The following is a 22,488-nucleotide window of genomic DNA, read 5'->3' on the forward strand; positions in this document are numbered from 1 at the left end:
CAAGAACACCAGCAAGATTATTCAATACATCCTTGGATGTGGAAAAAATTTGGCTCATTATTCATAAAATACATTGTTTAGCTCTGTACTATGAAAATTCGACGCTAACAAGAGGATTTTCAGAACTTGTTACGCAGCAAGAGCCATGGGTACCTTTGTCGCCTTTCTGAGTATCCACAAGAAATCTCCACCCTCGTCCCAAATTATAAGTTGATTCAGTATTTACATTGAGCAGTTATCTGGTTTCTTATCCAAATAATAATGCTGTTTTCCTTTCGAAGACCCATATTTAATCAATAGTCGTTCACAGAGACAGCGTCCTTTTACAAGTGCTGCATTGCTTCCGAATATCCTATTTAATTGAACTGAAGAGTAAGTGCTTTCTTTAACTACATTTAATAAACTTTGACCATAAAACTGGGATTATTCAGATTAGTCACTGGCTAGTATAACGAAAGTGCCAGCAGTAGCAATAATTACTGTGCAAATTTGCAGTGCTGTTTATATTTTAATGCGTATACACTTAGAAGATATTTCTCGTATTATGTGCTAACTAAATTGTTCAGTTTTGGTCCGAGTCAGTTTATACAATAATTTCTGTGTTCCCTAGCCAGTTTTGCATTGCATTTTACAATAACAGTACTTTAGAAGTGTAACTTTCATTCTAATAACTTGCGTGTGCTATAGTAAGTAACTGGATACTACAGTTCAAACTGTAATAGGCCTAGGGGACCACATGTTTTATTTGAGCAATATAGTATAAAGAAGTGAACTCTCCTTGATAAAACAAATAGTAATAAAAACAGGGAATAGAATTACCTGAAAACCATTTCAGTGACAGTATTTTCCAGTAATTAAGCTGACAGAAGAACCTAGTATCCACCTTAGAATTTCTCCACCATCAGTAAACATTTACCTATAATTATCGTTAGCTTCCTGCTATAATGTACAGTTACTAAGTGTTACTGAAAGCCAGGTGTTGCCAAAACGTTTACTGTTACTTCTGTGTTGTTCATGCTGAACTATTGTTACATTGATTGCTAAATTACGCTACTGTCTTGTATCCTATTTGCAAAACAGAATTTCAGCATCAAGAAAGTCAATTCCAATAGCTAACTTAGTTCACGAACAGTGCCACTACTTGGTACGTTAAGCCGGCCGGTGTGGCCGTGCGGTTCTAAGCGCTTCAGTCTGGAACCGCGTGACCGCTACGTCGCAGGTTGTAATCCTGCCTCGGGCATGGATGTGTGTGATGTCCTTAGGTTAGTTAGGTTTAAGTAGTTCTAAGTTCTAGGGGACTGATGACCTCAGAAGTTAAGTACCATAGTGCTCAGAGCCATTTGAACCATCTGAACTTGGTACGACTGTGCGTAATTAGGCTAGCGACCGTAATTGCAGTTTACTTATAACTGGAGTCGCGCTCCACGAACACTACAGTTCAATAATCTTAGCATAACACATAAATGACGTAGTAAAGGGTAGGAATTACAGTTATTATTGGTAGCATTGCTAGGGAACGAAACATGAAGAATATGTGTATGAGAGAGAGAGAGAGACGGGTTGCTGACGACTTCTCAATGGTTTTTGTCAGTTTGTTTGTTTTGCTCATAATTAGAACAGCACATTGTTGAGCGCTAGTCCATTGTGTATTCTATATCCCTACTAAATATAAATTGCATTTTTAAGTAACAAAAATTAGTTAATTTCGTAAGTCCAGCGCTTTTATGTAACAAAAGCAATTACTTTTCATGTAAGTACGGTTTCCATACACAAACATAAAAAATCTGTGTTATTGGTTCAAATGGCTCTGAGCACTATGGGACTTAGCATCTGTGGTCATCAGTCCCCTAGAACTTAGAACTACTTAAACCTAACTAACCTAAGGACATCACACACATCCATGCCCGAGGCAGGATTCGAACCTGCGACCGTAGCAGTCGTGCGGTTCCGGACTGAGCGCCTGGAACCGCGAGACCACCGCGGCCGGCAATCTGTGTTATTATTCTTGTTTTTGTACACAATAGAAAGTTCTTCGTCATGATCAAAGGAAAGAGTTTCCTGTTATTATTGATAAGTGCGAAAGTTGTTTATAAAGAACGTAAACATGCTTTACATAAGCTTGTTTCTGTTTTGCGTTTTTTTTTTAAATTTTACCTTCTTTGAGGAAATCGCGTTTTCTAGCGCTAAGTGATAAACCTGTACTGTTTTTTTTTTTTAATTTGTTCTACAACATTCATCTGTTTCACGTTACAAATCAACAATTTTTGGATAAAACCTGAATAAAATATTGATACTTTAACCGTTCATTTTTAAGTAAGACGGGAGGCAATTATATTGGACGAAAATGTTCAGGAAGTTACGAGGCCCTTCACTCAGTTTCTAGACGCATGACCGCTTCCGGCTTGTTAGTGAATCTAATAGGATACGGATCTTATACGCTAAGATAGCGATCGAAATGAGGTAACGCCCGATAAGTAAGCAACACACCTGTCTTACAGGTAACGTGGTTACCATCTTACATGACCAAAGCTACCGGGAAAACAACCACGGTCTACGCGTACTTGTGACAGTATGTGGTAGCCTACGGTATTTTTACAACTGTGCTTATAACTAATAGAATCTTGGTTCAAATAACGTTTGCTTCCTTTCAGTAGTAAGATTTCGAGTAACGAAATTAGTCCGATAACTTAAACATTACATGCAGTCATGGTGAAATGAAAGTCCTTTCACAGGAGTAACATTATCGCTATAGTGCTAGTTTAGTAAGAACCGGTAGCGTTATAAGTACCGACAGCGCTTACACAACCAGTGGGTTCTACAACGCCAAACATTCGGATGTGTGCTTCGCCTGCTACTTGAAACAAGCACCTTCCGTTCCATTAAACCGATCGGAATCGAACAGTGCGAACTTCAGAAATTTAAGACGAGATTCTGCAACATCTTGAGGACATTCCTTCTACAAGTACACGACGTATTGCACACATTCTTGGCGTCAGACATAGCCTCGTGTACAATGTGTTACATGACCAGGAGCTCCGCCCTTTCATCTTCAGTGTGCGGCAGCCCTAGCACCTGAAGACTTCTCCTAGTCGTGCGGTTCGCCGAATGTTTTTTACAACGAACTGCCATGAACACCTTACTGTCAGCCGATATCCTGTTCACAGATGCCGGCCGGGGTGGCCGAGCGGTTCTAGGTGCTACAGTCTGGAACCGCGCGACCGCTACAGTCGCAGGTTCGAATCCTGCCTCGGGCATGGATGTTTGTGATGTCCTTAGGTTAGCTAGGTTTAAGTAGTTCTAAGTTCTAGGGGACTGATGACCTCAGAAGTTAAGTCTCATAGTGCTCAGAGCCATTTTTTTTTTTTTTTTTTGTCCACTGACGAGGCTTTTTTTACTCGTGAAGACTGTTTCAATAGCCACAATTCGCGTGTGTGGGCACATGTGACTCCACGAGGTACTCAGCCTTATGTTTATCAACAGCGATTCGGTTTTAATATGTGGACCGGCATTCACGGTGATAGGTTGACTGGGCCGGCTGGAGTGGTCGAGCGGTTCTAGGCGCTACAGTCTGGAACCGCGCGACCGCTACAGTCGCAGATTCGAATACTGCGTCTGGCATGGATGTGTGTGATGTCCTTAGTTAGTTTTAAGTAGTTCTAAGTTCTAGGGGACTGATGACCTCAGCAGTTAAGTCCCATAGTGCTCAGAGTTACTTGAACCATTTAGGTTGACTGGACCATACATTCTTCATTACGCTTCACAGGACGGAGATATCGCATCTTCGGGGAACATGTGTTGCCAGAACTGATAGAGGATGTATCTCTGAATGTTAGAAATAGGATGTATTTCCAACACGATGGGCGCAGTCCATTTCAACATTGCTGTGAGGCACCATCTGAGAGCCACCTTCGGGAATCGATGTATCGGCCGGTGTGCCCTGTGGCCTTGCCACCCATGTCACCTGACCTCACATGTTTGGATTTCTTTCTCTTGTGACAGTTGGTGTATGAAATCTTATGGAAATAGAAGACCTCGCGGCTACAATTGCTGTCGCTGCTGGTACCATTGGGGACATGCCGGGAATCTTCGGACGGACACTGCAATCAGTGGTACGACGTTGTACTTCGTGCATACAGGCTAATGGTCGCACATTCGAACAGTTGCTGTCAATGCCACTATAATTAGAATGCGAAACTACCTTCTGTGTAAATCATCCTTAGCAACAGAAATATGCCGTTTGGGATCATACGTACCATTGCTAAATATATTTGTTTTGATGTTCTCTACCTCCTGTATTCGATTAGATCGAATAGTTTCTGAACGTCCTGTATACAATACTAAATGTGGAAACAAACAACAGATTCAAACTACGATAGAAACGTGGTGTCATGTTTGTACTGCAAAATGAAGAGAACAAAGGGAGGGAGAAATGTCCTGGCGGGTAACTTCACCAAGGGGACCTACGGGCATAAAGTTCCACTCCGACAAACGGACAACCGACAACAGCGAGACATGCCGTCATCTCACGGGACACTGTGCTAGTGTCTTGGCTCTAAGCACTATGAGACTTAACATTTGAGGTCATCAGTCCCCAAGACTTACAACTACTTAAACTTAACTTACCTAAGGACATCACGCACATTCATGCCCGAGGCAGGATTCGAACCTGCGACCGTAGCAGCAGTGCGGTTCCGGACTGAAGCGCCTATAACCGCTCGGTCACAACGGCCGGCCTAGTGTCTTGGATTCAAATTCAAACCTCTTCGCAAAGTCTGATGATCAGTTACTTAACGGTCAAATACTGGTGGTGAACGTTTCTTATACGATCAGTATTCAAACCGTTCACCTCCGAGTTGAGCGCCACCCACAGACGCGGTTTGGCTACGGAGGCGGTTCTGGATACATACTGATACTGCTGACTATAGTCAGACGTTAGATAAACATATGAAGCAAACACTATAAACCATATTCTTACACCTCAGCCTCCAGATTCGGTCCGTAAGCATTTCAGACCTTATCACGGATGTTTAGCGATTGTCCAGCGCTACATGAATTGTGAAATGAGTTTGAAATATTTTCCTTGTGGTGACACACCGTGAATCGTTGAAGGATTTATCTCAACGTAGAGTTAAGATGTCGCATAATTAGCAGCTGAAATATGCTTGTTTTGGTAATACACGAACATACAGAAAAAAATACCGCACCAAGAAGGAATTTTAAGACAATTCTTAGAAACGTCTGTGAATCTTATGTACTTTGTGAACACATCACGAACTGGAGGCGCAGTTTCTGCATGTTGTTGCATCATACCAAAGACTTAAAGGCAGGCTTTTTGGGGTAGTGACTCCGTTTACTCCCGACGTGTGCAGGTGAGCCCTGACTGGCCAATCTCTAAGTATTCAATCGATGGCACTAAAACCGAATTTGAAGCTCAACGAGAAACTGGTAATTTGGTGCAAGAATATGCGTGACTAACAATATGACTAACAGTACACTGTTGGCGTACGTTGTATACTAGATGTAAGGGCACGCAATTGGTACTGACAACAGCCTGACGCTGCAAGCAATGACTGTGAAGGACAGGGGGCGCTATGTAAGTAGTGTGCGATAAGTTGGGAATTTGGGGTGGACGAGAAGGGTGCTCGGCTAGAAGAAGCGGTTAAGGGGACCGTTCACGTAAGGCAGGAAATCTGGGTTCGAGTCCCGGTCCACCACAAATTTTCACTTGCCGCCACTGAATTCATTTCCGGATCGAAGAAGACGATGAAAATATTCAAAAATTCGAGCAAGAACAACTTATAACATGAGTAACTTGGAAGAATATCCTCGGTGTAGAGAAGCAGCTTAAATCACTCAATAAAGTCAAGGTCTACGGCTCAGACCGTATAACAGATTCCTTCCAGACTATGCTGGTGCAATAGCTCTACACTTAGCAATCATATACAACTGCTCGCTCATCGTAAGATATGTACCGAAAGAATGGAAAGTTGCTCAAGTGAATGACAGACCCATATCACTAACATCGATTTGCAGTAGCATTTCGTAAGATATGCTGTGTTCGAACATAATAATTTACTTCGAAGGAAACGATTTATTGACAAACAGCCAACACGGATTCAGAAAATATCGCTCTTGTGAAACACAAGTAGCTCTCTATTATCACGAAGTAATGAGCGCTACCGGCAGGGGATGTCAAATTGATTCCATATTTTTGGATTCCCAGAAGGCTTTTGACAATGTTCCTCACAAGCGACTTCTAATCAAATTGCGAGCCTATGGAGTATCGTCTCAGTTGTTCAACTGGCTTCGTGATTTCCGGTCATTCCACGAGGAAGTGTTAATAGACCCTCTGCTGTTCCTGATCTACACAAATGATTTAGGAGACAATCTGAGCAGCTCTCTTAGACAGTTTTCAGATGATGCTGCCATTTACCGTCTTATAAAGTCATCAGATGATCAAACCAAATTGCAAAACGATTAAGAGAAGACCTCTGTATTGTACAAAAAGTAGCCGTTGACTCTAAATAATGGAAAGTGTGAAGTCATCTACATCAGTACTAAAATAAATCGCCTGAATTTTGGTTGCAGGCTGAAACATACAAATCTAAATGCTGTGAGCCGGCCGGAGTGGCCAAACGGTTCTAAGCGCTACATTCTGGAAACGCGCGACCGCTACGGTCGCAGGTTCGAATCCTGCCTCGGGCATGGATGTGTGTGATGTCTTAGGTTAGTTAGGTTTAAGTAGTTCTAAGTTCTAGGGGACTGATGACCTCAGATGTTAAGTCCCATAGTGCTCAGAGTCATTTGAACCATAAATGCTGTGAATTCAAATAAATACTTAGGGATAACAATTACGAACAAGTTAAATTGGAACGATGACACAGATAATGTTGTGGGGATAGCAAACCGCAGACTGCGATTTATTTGTAAAAAACTTAGGAAAGAAAACAGGTCTGTAAAAGAGACTGTTTACACCACGCTTGTTCGCCCTCTTCTGGAGTATTGCTGTGCGGTGTAGGTTTCGCATCGGATAGGATCGACAAAGGGCATCGAAGAAGCTCAAAAAAGGACGGCTCGTTTTGCATGTTCTCGAAATAGGGGTGTGAGTAGCACGGATTAGATACACGCCTTGGAGTGGCAATAATTACAACGAAGGCATCTTTCGTTGCGGCAGGAACTACTCATGAAATATCAATCCCAACTTTCTTCTCAGAGTGCGAAAATACTTTGTTGGCGCCCGTCTGCGTAGGGAAGGATGATCATCATCATAAAATGAAAGAAATCACAGATCGCAGGGAAAGATATCAGTGTTGGTTTTCCTCGCGCGCTGTTTGAGAGTGGAACGGTAAAGAAACAACTTGAAGGTGTTTTTTATGTATGAAGTCTTCACGGGTTGTCAGCCGAGTAGCGTCGTCGTCTCGTAGCAACGTTTCGATGGAACGTGTCTCCATCATCTTCGCCTGAAGATGATGGAGACGCATTCCATCATAACGTTGCTACGAGACGACGACGCTACTCGGCTGACAACCCGTGAAGACTTCATATATGAAATTCGCCGAAAAAGCCTGCACTCACACGTAGCCTGAATGTGGTTCGATGAACTCTCTGCCAGGCACTTAATTGTGAATTGCAGACTAATCATGTAGAAGTAGATCGCGGCTGCTATCAGAATTCCTATTTCATTTCATTATATATAAGTACGGCTGTAGTCCGAAAGAATAGGCACCACACACATGTATAAATACACTCCTGGAAATGGAAAAAAGAACACATTGACACCGGTGTGTCAGACCCACCATACTTGCTCCGGACACTGCGAGAGGGCTGTACAAGCAATGATCACACGCACGGCACAGCGGACACACCAGGAACCGCGGTGTTGGCCGTCGAATGGCGCTAGCTGCGCAGCATTTGTGCACCGCCGCCGTCAGTGTCAGCCAGTTTGCCGTGGCATACGGAGCTCCATCGCAGTCTTTAACACTGGTAGCATGCCGCGACAGCGTGGACGTGAACCGTATGTGCAGTTGACGGACTTTGAGCGACGGCGTATAGTGGGCATGCGGGAGGCCGGGTGGACGTACCGCCGAATTGCTCAACACGTGGGGCGTGAGGTCTCCACAGTACATCGATGTTGTCGCCAGTGGTCGGCGGAAGGTGCACGTGCCCGTCGACCTGGGACCGGACCGCAGCGACGCACGGATGCACGCCAAGACCGTAGGATCCTACGCAGTGCCGTAGGGGACCGCACCGCCACTTCCCAGCAAATTAGGGACACTGTTGCTCCTGGGGTATCGGCGAGGACCATTCGCAACCGTCTCCATGAAGCTGGGCTACGGTCCCGCACACCGTTAGGCCGTCTCCCGCTCACGCCCCAACATCGTGCAGCCCGCCTCCAGTGGTGTCGCGACAGGCGTGAATGGAGGGACGAATGGAGACGTGTCGTCTTCAGCGATGAGAGTCGCTTCTTCCTTGGTGCCAATGATGGTCGTATGCGTGTTTGGCGCCGTGCAGGTGAGCGCCACAATCAGGACTGCATACGACCGAGGCACACAGGGCCAACACCCGGCATCATGGTGTGGGGAGCGATCTCCTACACTGGCCGTACACCACTGGTGATCGTCGAGGGGACACTGAATATTGCACGGTACATCCAAACCGTCATCGAACCCATCGTTCTACCATTCCTAGACCGGCCAGGGAACTTGCTGTTCCAACAGGACAATGCACGTCCGCATGTATCCCGTGCCACCCAACGTGCTCTAGAAGGTGTAAGTCAACTACCCTGGCCAGCAAGATCTCCGGATCTGTCCCCCATTGAGCATGTTTGGGACTGGATGAAGCGTCGTCTCACGCGGTCTGCACGTCCAGCACGAACGCTGGTCCAACTGAGGCGCCAGGTGGAAATGGCATGGCAAGCCGTTCCACAGGACTACATCCAGCATCTCTACGATCGTCTCCATGGGAGAATAGCAGCCTGCATTGCTGCGAAAGGTGGATATACACTGTACTAGTGCCGACATTGTGCATGCTCTGTTGCCTGTGTCTATGTGCCTGTGGTTCTGTCAGTGTGATCTTGTGATGTATCTGACCCCAGGAATGTGTCAATAAAGTTTCCCCTTCCTGGGACAATGAATTCACGGTGTTCTTATTTCAATTTCCAGGAGTGTATATACGCCTTGACGGCCTTTAAGATCATTTCCGTGCGGATGCGCTCTCTCTCCCGAACTCTTGCGGAAGTCAGCGTCAGGCTGCGAGCAGTGAGTACGGTACACAAGGGGGGGTTACGTAAGCAGTGTGCGACAAGATAGGGATTTTGGCTGGACGAGAAGCATGCTCGGATAGCTGAAGCGCTTCAGTTTGCTGTCGGCGACGGAGCGGCAAGGCCTGTGCTTAGCGTCCCACCGATCTAATGGTGTAGGCGAGTTTGTTTACTCCCCGCTAGTAAGTATCGCTTACTACGAGTTCGCTGAAACCATATGGCGAATTTCTATAGGAAAAACACTATCAAGATCACTATTCCTAGCTGAATATCCACGACCGCGAACATATAAAGTAGAAAAGTTCTTGAAACTTCCTGGCAGATTAAAACTGTGTGCCGGATCGAGACTCGAACTCCCGAGCATCGTCGTCTACCACCTTAACAACTCGAACAGTGACAGTGCTCGGCTGGTTACTTACGTCTACTCGTATCAAGGCTACAGCATGAAAACACAAAAATGTTAATAACCCGAAGATAATTAACTTTGGAACCCACAGTAAAGTAAAGCAGTCATCAGTTGGATGATTGGTTTGAACACCACATGCTTTAGTAGCCACAGTCCTGTTGGAGGTGGTATGCCGTTGCTTTCCTCCGACCTTTGAGTTGACTTACCTAGCCAGTTAATAGGGGAACCTACAGTTTAATGTGGCTTTCGGACCACAGTGTGGCCGCGCGGGATTAGCCGAGCGGTCTAGGGCGCTGCAGTCATGGACTGTGTGGCTGGTCCCGGCGGAGGTTCGAGTCCTCCCTCGGGCATGGGTGTGTGTGTTTGTCCTTAGGATAATTTAGGTTAAGTAGTGTGTAAGCTTGGGGACTGATGACCTTAGCAGTTAAGCCCCATAAGAATTCATACACATTTGAACATTTTGGACCACAGTGCAACTCGTCATTTTTCACATCAACGAACACTCCCGAGGGAAATAAGTGTAAAATGGCAGATAAAAATCGTGGGACTGACCAGGAATTGAACCCGAAATCTTTGTACTTGAAGTCTTGGTAGACCGACTCAGTAAGTCATAGATCTCAGCTTTCTGACTGCCAAACTGCTTCACAATATAAGCATCTCTGAAGAAATTCAGATCTACTGTCAACGATACGAATTTCAATATTGTTCTTCACATTTGCTAACAGCGGCTCTAGCAACTTACTTTTTCTCTGGGTTGCTTCAAATATGGGCAATTTTGTCGCCTTAAATCCAATTGAATGTTTTAAATATCACTTTTGGACAGCGTTCACTCCTCCATTAATCAATGTATGGACCTCAAAAGACGCAATTTGCCTGAGTAGCTATAGAGCAGGTTCTGAAGAAACCAAACACATTACACTGCATTTACTCTCTGTGCCTTGATTAACACATATGAATCCATGACAAAAATAAATTATTTGAAGAATCGCCTGTGAAAGGAAAAAGAACAGGATGTGACGCTTTAATTATAGCGCACTGGATCAGAAACAATGAAATTAATTCTGTACCGCACTGATGTATTGCATGCTAGTGTAATAAAATACTCATCAAATAAAAACGGTTTTGTGCCTCCGTTGCAATCGAGAGTGGAACACAAATCGTAGACAGATTTTATGGGTCACCACTCAACAACATTAAAGCATTTTACACCGTTGAGAGTGAGGAGTGGAGTAGACGTTATCGCCAGAAAGCGAGACACCACAGTGCCTCAGCCCCTGCCGGTAGGCAGCAAACGTGTCCCAGAGAACTCAGACCTACGCGGTGTTCAGGAGCAGATGCTCGGCCAAGAAATCTCTCGCTGAAATATTGTTGAAACAAACTGTTATTACCAATGTGACAGAAAGCGAAATATACTGTACATTCGCCTGAATTACACTCATAGCTTCAGCACCGAGAGGAAAGGGGCGATAAAAGTTTTGTCGACGTGTGCTTTCAGTTGCCAGACATCGAATTAGCTAGTCCCGCGTTTTACCTCAAGACTACGGTCGTAGTCAAGAGTGATGTACTCAGACCTCTGTCAAGACTTCCTCCGGGAAGGGCCACAGTCTACAATGTTTCCAGATCGAGCATATTTCCGGACATAGCATTCTGGGGGGGAGCACGACTGTATTGTCCACCTTACGTGAACGATTCGGCGTTCAATTTCTTTGTCTAAGACTGTATCTTCAACACATACTGCACGATGAAGACCCAGGGGAATTAAAAAAATAAAATTAGTTTATGAGAGAAATGTTAACTGTAGCGTTCGAAGGATTCATAGTATTGTATATGTGTGTGTAAACGACTTCCAGTGCCCACTCAAGTAAGACAAGGATACACAGTCAAGTTTCAGTATTATAAATACGTCTCAGTTTGTGGATGAACTCAGATTTAGGTAGATAATCATTTTGAATATTTAGCAGTGCTGTACCCATTGGTGCTAAACTCGTTTTCAACCAATGATTACCACAGCTACAGGATCACTACTTGTGACACCTCTTAGATAAAATACTTCCGCAGTTCTATCAGACGAAAAGATCAACCTGACAAACTGCTTTTCCTCTTTGAGATATCTGTAAATGTTGCTGCATAAGACGATTTAAGAAGAAACTAAATTCCTTCAGCTTCGACAATGTTTAAAGAAATCGTCTTAATGGCACTAAATAGTGGTTTGTGAATCGTTTACCGGCCGTACTCTGCCGCATTTCGGTGGTTGGAAGGCAGAAAGCTTACTGACAAATTTCTCAGAATGAAAAGGGGGACGAAATGTCTCCCACTGGAGGGTCATGTTGTTTTATTTAAATGATTACAAAATCTGGTAAAACGAACGGTGAGGTTGTCAGTATAAGCACATTACAGTTGTCAGTATGGTGTTGCACTGCCCAGGGCCTGTAATGATAAAGGGGCGTTTAGATCAGGCATTTTGTATACAGAAGTGGAAGAAAGAGCACCACTAAATTCTACAATCCGTATGCATTGCATACACACAGATATTACTGTTACAGTGTACTTATGAAGCCCAATGAATGAATTGCGTATTTTCCGGTGAGAAAGAGCACTGGCAAACGGTCTTCGCTACATTACGTTACTTAAACTGGTGTCACTCTGAGCTAGAATTTATGGTCAGCGACTAAGTGTAAGGTCAATGAGTCGGATGCGGGTTTTGCAACTGTGAAATACTTTCCTACATTATAGAAGCGAATATTAAATTTGAACTACTATTGCGAAAATTTTGAACTTGGATAGCTTAGAATGAAAATCTTTCTGTTTACTGCAAAGGAAAACAATTGATTTTCTAAAACATCCTCTGTCATACACAACTTGAAACAGGTCACGTCGACCAAACCATATGGAAGAACCGACAGCGACGTATATCGGAAGTCGGTAAGATCCCTTGGCTTTTGGTTTTGCAGTATTTGACAGCTATTTCTAGGCGCAAGTAAATGAAGAAAGGCAGCGGGTTTTTGTTATCAAGTAACATCTTCATCAATTACTTTAGTTTTAATGTAATCTACGAGTAATTGCTGATCTTTGATATTAACATGAAAAGGATTCCGTAGACAGGGAAAGAACCTGTTCTTGGGCAACTATTTCTGTAATGACCAAAAGGCATTAAATGATCTTCAAGCACATGTGTTCGAGCAGCGGTATGAAGAAAATGATAGTAATAATGACGGTAATAATCGAATTATCCGGTAACTTCACACTTCACAGTGGATTTTCTCGAGCTAAGAAATTTGCTGAATTAGTAAAAATTTAAAAAGGGCTTCACATCGAGGCTATGAGTGATGCCTACATCCTTCACATCCTGCTGACATGTAAATAGCATAATCTCTGTGTCAGAAGCTTGCTTCTACTTAACCATTTAATAGACTCGCATTTTTTCCACTGTGACTAATTTTGTAAGCTAAGCACATCATCCGTTACAGCACAATCCTGGGGCTGGGAAATGTCGCCACAATGGTCTGGTGGAACGAACTCACAGGTGCAATGCGTGGGTTCAGGCATTTACTCTTAAGAGGCACAAACAAATTTACTTTACCTCTGGTAACCTGAAGAGAAAGACGTTATAATCCAGAATCCGCATTAAACATCACATTCCTTCATTACCAACTGGGCAGAGCCGGTTTACGTTGGTAAATGCCATAGGCGGAAGTCATGGTAAACAGAAATAATGTCGCCAGTAAACTTACTTACATTAGAAAATTTTATTTTGTTTGATGAACTGATAGCCACTTAAAGGAACAGGGCTCTTATTTTACTTGTACTTGATTGAACTAGAGACACTGAAAAATTTGGTGCTGGACTGTGATTCGGATTCGTATCTCCTCTTTCGAGGATCTTAATCTCTTGAAAAAGTATTGTTCAATCATTTCGTTCCTTTTCCCAAGACTGCAATCTTCTCTAGGTCTCCTCCAAAGGTACGTTTATGGGTCCGAATCCTGATCCAGTACAAAAATATTCATAACTTCATTTCAAACCCTATCACGTGCACACTGGCGTGAGTGTGAAAATTAATGTGCATTTTTAATGTCTGTTCATACGTTTCGAACAATCACAATAGGTGTCGTTATTTCTGGTCAAACAAGCACACATCTTAGTTTTGGTGAGTAAGCAATTGATACTTAAGCTATATTTGTGGATGATAAAGAAGGATGGTAGGTGTGGGGATCGATTGTTGCTCAGGCACAAAAATTTGTATGCGTATTTTAGATTCAAACACCTAGCAGCTGGTAAGAAAAACCGATACGTAACATTTGATTTTACTTAGTTAACAATCCGATTACGTGACGAGTTCGTATCTTCTTCACAGAACTTCACATCATGCGCTTCATCTTTAAATGCATGCACACTTTGTTACTTCTGAATGGAGGTATATGAGACATCTTTCGTGGTTAGTTAACAGGGATGTAAGGGTCTTGATAGTAGTCCCGGTTTATTACAAAAACAGTCGTCTTTTATTTTCAAGTTTAGATTTGGTTGCTGATATTTCCGAAAATTTCGGTAATTCATGACTCTTCATGGCTATTCAGCAATTTGCATAGATTAGATTAGATTTGATTAGATTAATAATTGTTCCATATCTCATGAATACGACATTTCGTAATGATGTGGAACGTGTCATTTTAATGAAAGACTTCTTTACATACCATGATTAAATTTCTTTACAACAATTTTTTTCTCTCTCTCTCATTCTTTCTATATTTATCTCTCTCTCTCTCACACACACGTACACACAAGCATCCTTTTTTTATTTTTATTTGTTTGTGATGCTCGACTATCGGCCAGGGCCGAAAACGTCTGTGAATGACTTTCTTAGTTTTCAGTACACTTACGAAAGAAATATAAAAACAACTATCAGATGCATTACGTATTCCAGACCGTGGGAGCTGCATCTTTGAGACGCCAGCTATGGTCACTTCCCAGCCCGCTGTAGGAACACATCGGTTCGTATTCTTCTTGCTGGTACTGTAACTGAGATTTGGCAACAAGGCAAGGTATGTTTGGCAACTCTGTGATCGACGAGTTACTTCTTGGTGTGCACGGAATTAAGCCTCAAAGTTCACTTGATTTTTCCTGTAATTTCCATTGAATAACCTGAATTATTATCGCTTGATGTGTAACAAAAGATTGTAAATTTACGGTTTTCAGCCCAGGAAAGTCATTGCACGCGGAAATCCCAACTAATCTCGACCTTTAAATAGCGGTTTACGAGTTCTAGTCACTATTGGCCTCATAGTAGGAAGCCACGACACATACCTCTTCGCTATCTCTACGGTAACTTGATGACCTGTGAAAAAGCGTCTGTTATTGTTCGTGGTTCCAATCTCACTGACTGTAACGATTTTATCCCTCCTGGGAAAGAGCTACAAGCAGTCTGATCAAACATCGATAAGGAAATCGCAAGAAAATACTTTCGGCTCACAATGAAGTGGTGAAAAACTTCACAACAGGTAACACCTCTTTCCGCTGCTGACAAGCAAATTTTGGGTTTCTAGGAACACATAACTTTGTTTATGAAATGCCACATTTGCATACCTCTTGAGTATGACACAGCCGCCGGCCGGTGTGGCCGTGCGGTTCTAGGCGCTTCAGTATGGAACCGCGTGACCGCTACGGTCGCAGGTTCGAATCCTGCCTCGGGCATGGATGTGTGTGTTGTCCTTAGGTTAGTTAGGTTTAATTAGTTCTACGTTCTAGGCGACTAATGACCTTAGAAGTTAAGTCGCATAGTGCTCAGAGCCATTTATGACGCAGCATACCAATTAAACACAGACCCAATCGAAATCTAAGTGAGCAGTATTTTACTAATTCGTGCTGATAGAGGCACGCTTGTGTACAGATATTCAGCTTTATTAAGTCAGACTTTCGTTGTAAGGTTATCGTGGGTGGTTTTATTTCATTTCTTATATTACAGTGCACAATTATCGTAAGGTTTCTTTTAGTGTTGTTAAAACAATAGTTAACATCAGAAAGAAATTAATCATCAACGATGTATGCGAATTCTCTGACGTTATCTATAACAGTCTGACAGTGCACATGTTGTTTATAGATTACATGCATGTAGTAAACTTGTTCTGGGTTAAAGCTGTCAAACAAGTTTTGAAGAAGAATAAAATGCCACTACGACACGATAGCTAATGTAGAAAATACTTTTATGACGTATTTTGGTACGATGCGCTCTCCCCATACATAATACACAAGTTTCGTGATGCATCTGCTGCCTGGCCGTCTATTAAACCTGAAAAGAACAAAATGTCGCAGAAGTTAGCCCTTTTACCACATGCGACTATTTTGGGTTGAGAAGTGAAGGGAGTTATGTTAGATTGATGTTAGATTGATAACTTCAGCAGACAGCAGAGTTGCGTTTAAAAAAATGTAGCAGTGAATGTACGATAGCTAATGTAGAAAATACTTTTATGACGTATTTTGGTGCGATGCGCTCTCCCCATACATAATACACAAGTTTCGTGATGCATCTGCTGCCTGGCCGTCTATTAAACCTGAAAAGAACAAAATGTCGCAGAAGTTAGCCCTTTTACCACATGCGACTATTTTGGGTTGAGAAGTGAAGGGAGTTATGTTAGATTGATGTTAGATTGATAACTTCAGCAGACAGCAGAGTTGCGTTTAAAAAAATGTAGCAGTGAATGTACTCGAACTCGCGACGTCTTATCTACGGTGTGCAATGCTTACCGTTACACTACTAACTGACGTGTAGTTACAGCAGCTCCAGAAGTCAATAGTAATCCTCCAGAACCTCCGCATTCCACAGTGCTGTGAGATAATGCATATGGTCGGATCTAGACTTCTGAGAGACAGACAGTTACAGCTTTTCTTTTGCACTGCACGACGTTTTCAACAAAGAGATAGCGCAATAGAGTAGCTCAAGTGGAAAGGAACACTTCCTATTTAAACTTCTGCGTCCTACACTGTTGGCAGTTCTGTGTAGGTGGCAGTTACGTGATTTTATTTCGGTGATTACAAAATAGAGGCGAATGTATGCACTGGGTACCACTACATGGAGCCTGAGTGTCAGAACTCTCATCCAGTGTGACGCAACGGCGTTGTGATAGAATAATTAATCGTAGAGAAGAGGATTTGGTGGTCTGTTGGATTGATGATAAGTTCATATACTTATGGTCTGGGTTTGATTCCAACTTCTGCCATTGATTTTTGATATGGAGAGACAGATCCTATTCTCTCCTGGCTACGCCAAGTGAAGAAGGTATAATGACATTGTGGTCTGAAATTCACATTAAACAAACTATTCTTTCTCTACCAAGTAGACGTTAGTTTGAACCACAATAAAGTCAGGAGTGGCGACATGTAGAAACTGTATCACCAGTAACCTTACAAACGCTATGTAGGGTCACAGGACACTTATCCCATCTTTTATTTGAGCTTCTGTATGTCAACAAAATTGGTTCTGAACTGGGAATGCTACTCAGAGCACCCTTAACGCGTAATTTGATCCATTAGTGACAATACAGCTTGACTACAATTTGTTGTTTGTTCAAAACTGCAGATTCCTCAACATCACCACATATTGCGCGTGAATGGGTTCGAATCCTGACCTGGCACTAAAGTTTTCATTATGTATTATCAAGCTCTAGCATGAGAACATCTATTTGCTGGTGGATAATAATTATGATTTTTAATGTACTTTCATTCGTTGTCAACACTAACGATACCTGATGTTTTTGACTCCCAGTGAGACACAGAACTATTTGCAAGATCACTGTAAGTTCAAGGATGTTATTCCGAGCTGCTGGTGGAGGAAAATTCGGTAACTGACGTCCCTTTGTGGGTAGTCAACCGTTGTTGTCACTGAACTCTTCGTCACATTATTTCTAGTTCAAACATGCTCACATGTCACTGCTGGTGTAACAAACCCATATTTAACGTTCGTTTTCTCTAGAATACAACAGCGAAAGGTGCCGGGTCGGAGTCCTGGGAAGGAAAAAATTAATGTTTCGTCTCGTCATTTCAGTTAAAACATCTAGCTACTGCCGAGAAAATCCGATATGTCACAGTTGGTTGTGCTCTGATAACAATCCGATTAGGTTCTGGGTTCGAATCCCTGTCCAACACAAAGCTTTACCTCACGGCATTTCAAGTAAGTTACTTGTGAAGAAGCAATAGTTAACATCTCTCGTAGTTCGTTAACAGGGACAATAGATGCTGGATAGGAATTCTCGTCCGTTAAAAATGTTTACGTTATGTAAAGTTGATATTTGCTAACTGATACTGTCTAAAATCGAGGTATATCACTCTCTGTATGCCTAGTCAGGAATGACTGTTAGTTTCAGTCACTCACGAAATCTTTGCTTAGTTTGCATGACCTAGATTTGAATCCTTATGCAGAACGAGACGGTTTGTCGTGTCATACATTTTCTCAACTAGCTGCTCGTGAATAACTTAAATTTTTAATGTCATTTTGTGTTAAATAATAAGTACGGCATGTTACTTTGCAGAGGAAATCATGAATACGACGAGCTCACTACGTGCATTACTTATCTGACGTAATAATGAGAGTGGTAAAATGTCAGGTATATCATTTATTGTAATAAATGTGAGCTTACTAGCCTTAAGGACAGTATTATCTGTGATAAGGTGTTCCCTAATATTTGTAGTATCGTGGTATAGCTTTACATCTTGAGTTATTCCGATACAGAGCAGCGTTTTCTAGTGGTGACTTGTTGGAACCATTTTCAATAGTCAAACGACTGTACTGAGGAGCGATTAGAGGACCTGCCAGACAGCTGCGTTATGCGGGTTGCATGCGAATAAGGCGAAATGCAATTCAGGTCGTTCGGATACTTTTGAGTATGACTGTACGGTGAGTACATATGCCATCGATCCACAACCTAATAAAGACCTCATGGTTCATTGAACCACGTGCTTTACTGATTCCATGAATTTAATTTAAATACTAGGAATTGGCATGTGCGTGCTTCACGGACAGACGCAAACTGCTATGTGTTGTTGTCATTGTTACTAACCTGCACTCGTACACTTCCTGTGAGACATTTTGAAAGGGTACTGTACATTCCCTTTCACTATTTCAAGTAATGTAATATTCACTTGTACTACCATATGCATTGAGAGAAGAGGTGGACGTTTCAGTTGCATGTTTTATTCTTATATATGTATGCACCTCCTAACATTTTCCTTGTTGTGTCTTCATTCAATAATTTAATTTTGCTTACTCTTTACCAGGTTTGACTCTGTGTGAGTGAGTTTTGTGCTAGTGAGATGGGGGATATGCCAAAGGTAGTACAGGTGTAGTCGGAAGTTTACTGGGTCGATACCCTGCAGCTTCATAACAGAAACCAAAAACGTGGGTGGCGATGTTACATCATCCTCAGGTGGCCAATCTGGTTTTGATTTAGTTTGTGTGTTGTTGAAAGTATTTTAAATCTTAGGTTGCGAGGGCACAGTCATACCTTATCCCACGTGCACACTGATTTCGGAATAAAAAAAGAGAGATTATAGACAATGTTAAGAATAAATAATTGAATATAATAAAGTTAGGCACAGGTCTTTGATACAGTATGGATTCTTCACGTCGCGCTATATCGTAGTGAATCATATTTGACCGCAGGCGCCTCGCATCATGTGAGATGAAGGCAGAGAATGTTAAATTACACAGCCAGTAATAAAATGTAGCAGTTAGGTGAAAGGCTGTAAAATAAAATTTTGGATGATTTTGAAAACGAGAATTTGTCGGTATTAATAAATCAATAGCATTTCCATTTCCCATCATGTTTATTTGCCATGAGCAAAATTTTAAGTTAATGATTGAGAGGTCCGTCATTTAACATCACTGACAGTGACTTTGGCTTGGTTAAAGTAAATACAGAGTGGTTCAAGGAAAATTCTCGTCTTAGGTTGTGAAGTATGTAACAAGAGCGTTTATCCGTTGCGTAACAGACAATAAGAAGCAAAATCAAAGTATGTAATGGAAAACTAACTTCTGAATATCTCATAGCGGCGACCATATTTTGACTTCTGACAGTTCGTAAGTTTATCGACATACCTGAACAGAGGATGTTGCGTGAACGCACCTGAAAGTATTTAATATTATGGATTATAATATATTACTTACAAAAGCCTTGTCATGTATCTAAGGCGTCCTCCTCTGATGCTCGTGAGTAGGAGTACCGAAATGTAGTCTGAATTCGATAATCGGAGCCCTAAACATAGGGATAAGTAGCGAAAGCTTCTTCCAAACCTAAAGAAAACAATATTTAACAGGTCTCCTCTCATCTGGCGAACCCTGCTGCAGGATGTTAAAGTTATCGCGGAATCGGATAGAAACGCAGAGAGATAAATATCAGAGATTATTAGGAAAGTGGTCGGCCGAAGTGGCCGTGCGGTTAAAGGCGCTGCAGTCTGGAACCGCAAGACCGCTACGGTCGCAGGTTCGAATCCTGCCTCGGGCATGGATGTGTGTGATGTCCTTAGGTTGGTTAGGTTTAACTAGTTCTAAGTTCTAGGGGACTAATGACCTCAGCAGTTGAGTCCCATAGTGCTCAGAGCCATTTGAACCATTTGAACCATTAGGAAAGTAAAGTGAAAAATTATTTTCTTTTCTTGTTTCAGGCTTTTTTGTTTCTTTCCAGTAATTGTTCAATTAAATGTTTTGTTGTTGCATGTGCATTAACCAAAGTCATTTAGTTGTGCTCTGCTCTGAATCTTATTATTATTGCTACTATTGTGAGTGTGAAAATTGGTTACATTGTATTTTTATTTATATTTTGTTAGGGAGTTGGTTTTGTATTGGTTAACTTCGCCATTACGTACGCCGTTACAAAGAACGAGTTTGTGAGTGAATAATTTTTTTTCGGTATGTCGATTGTGACAAGAGCGCAATCGAAAAGCCTATCCGCCATGGACAATGGGAAGTTGGCCGCAGGCACAGGCGATGGAGGTATAACAGCAGAAGTCGCCGGTGACGAGTAACATGCCGGGGCAGGCGAGTTGGGCCGACCACAGGGAATATGTTGCGGTGAGGTGCCCGACAAGAACTTCAGCAAACAATGTACCGACTAACATTTTCTTGAGACCAAAAGAAAGTTACTACCCTCAGGCAAAAAACAACGCAGTGGTTTGGTTAATGGGCAAATATACATGTTACATTTTTAACAATAATGGGAGCGAGGAACATATTGAATACAAGATGTATATGGAAAATGAATTCGAGAAAACACTTAAGTATCAGAATCACAATAAGAAATATGGTAACATGCTCCATATTGTCTTCAACAGAGTGGGTATAGGTTAGGAACTGAATTCCTCGTGGAGAGGGGATGGGTTGTGTCACGTTCCCGGCCCCAACATCACCAGCAAGTCACACATGAAAAATAAATCAGTAGTACAGCAGATACAAGAACATGACGGCAAACATCTGGTGTCTGCTATAAAGGAAGATCTTTAACTCCCTAAGGATGCGTTTAGAAGGCTGGAACTGACAAAAGTGACAATGCAGTGAAGGACTTTGCGATGTCGCTGTTCGGGACTGCTCTTCTGTCCATGTAATTTACCCTGGAAGGAACACACATCAAGGATTTACTGAATGATTAATTTGGGGCTGGGAAATGATGAGGAGGAGCCTCAGGCTGCAGAAGAAGAAAATGTGAATGCTGAACTGCCATCAGTTGAAGGTGACAGTAAAGGTGCTAAATGTATGCTTCTGCTAAAGACTGAATATCATTCCTCATTCTTTGAATGCTGTAACTTATGACTGCAATTATCTGTCACTTTATTTATGTCATTTCATTGTAAGCTAGCAATTTTGTTACTGTTTGTGTGGAATAATAAAAAAACAACTCTTTCAGGCAGAGCGCAGCTGCACACACAGAACCGTTATTCGGCGGCAATTTTGCAGGACGCGAGGCGGAGGCTGAGCTTGCAGAGGTGCCGGAATGCACAGATGCGGAGTATCACCAACAACTGACAAGTAATACCGAAGAAATTAAGAGCAGGTTTGATGACATCACGGGAGCGCAAGATGAAATAAGGCACAGATTACACTGTTAAAGTCAAAACATCGTGACCACTGCCCAACTCGTCGCTGGATGCCGCCTGGTGGCGTTGCTGGCACGTGAAGGGTATGTAAGCGGAGCAGACACTGGTGGGAGATAACCTCAGTGAAGATATGGGCTGCAAATGGGGATATCCTTGGAAAAAGCGACTTTGACGAAGGGCAGATTATTATTACGCAGAGCCTGTGAACGTGTATTTAAAAAACGGTGAAGCTGGTCGAATGTTCACCTGCTACTCTCGTGAGTACCTACGGAAAGAGACAGGACACTGAAACTATCACTAAGCGCTACATGGTAGAACGGTCACGACTCTTCAGAAACGTGGGGTTCCGCGGTTTGCCTGCTCTGTAAAGTAGGATAGATGGTGATCTGTGGCATCTCTGCCGAAAGAACACAATGCCGGTGCATGCACAAGAATTTAGGAGCACACCATTCATCGTACATTGTTGAACATGGAGCTCTGAAGCAGATCTCCCCTATGTGTTCGGATGTCGACCCAACGACATCTTCAATTACGATTGCACTGGGCACGTGACCATCTGGATTGGACCGTCGATCAATGGAAACGTGTCGGTTCTTTAGCTGAATCACATTTTTGCAACACTATGTCGATGGTCACGTCAACAGACGCCGGCATCGAGGTGAACAGTTGCTCGAAACATGGATTGGACCGTCGATCAGTGGAAACGTGTCGGTTCTTTAGCTGAATCACATTTTTGCAATACTAGGTCGAT

The sequence above is a fragment of the Schistocerca piceifrons genome, chromosome X, assembly GCF_021461385.2.
Source record: "Schistocerca piceifrons isolate TAMUIC-IGC-003096 chromosome X, iqSchPice1.1, whole genome shotgun sequence".
In the NCBI taxonomy this organism is placed as follows: domain Eukaryota; kingdom Metazoa; phylum Arthropoda; class Insecta; order Orthoptera; family Acrididae; genus Schistocerca; species Schistocerca piceifrons.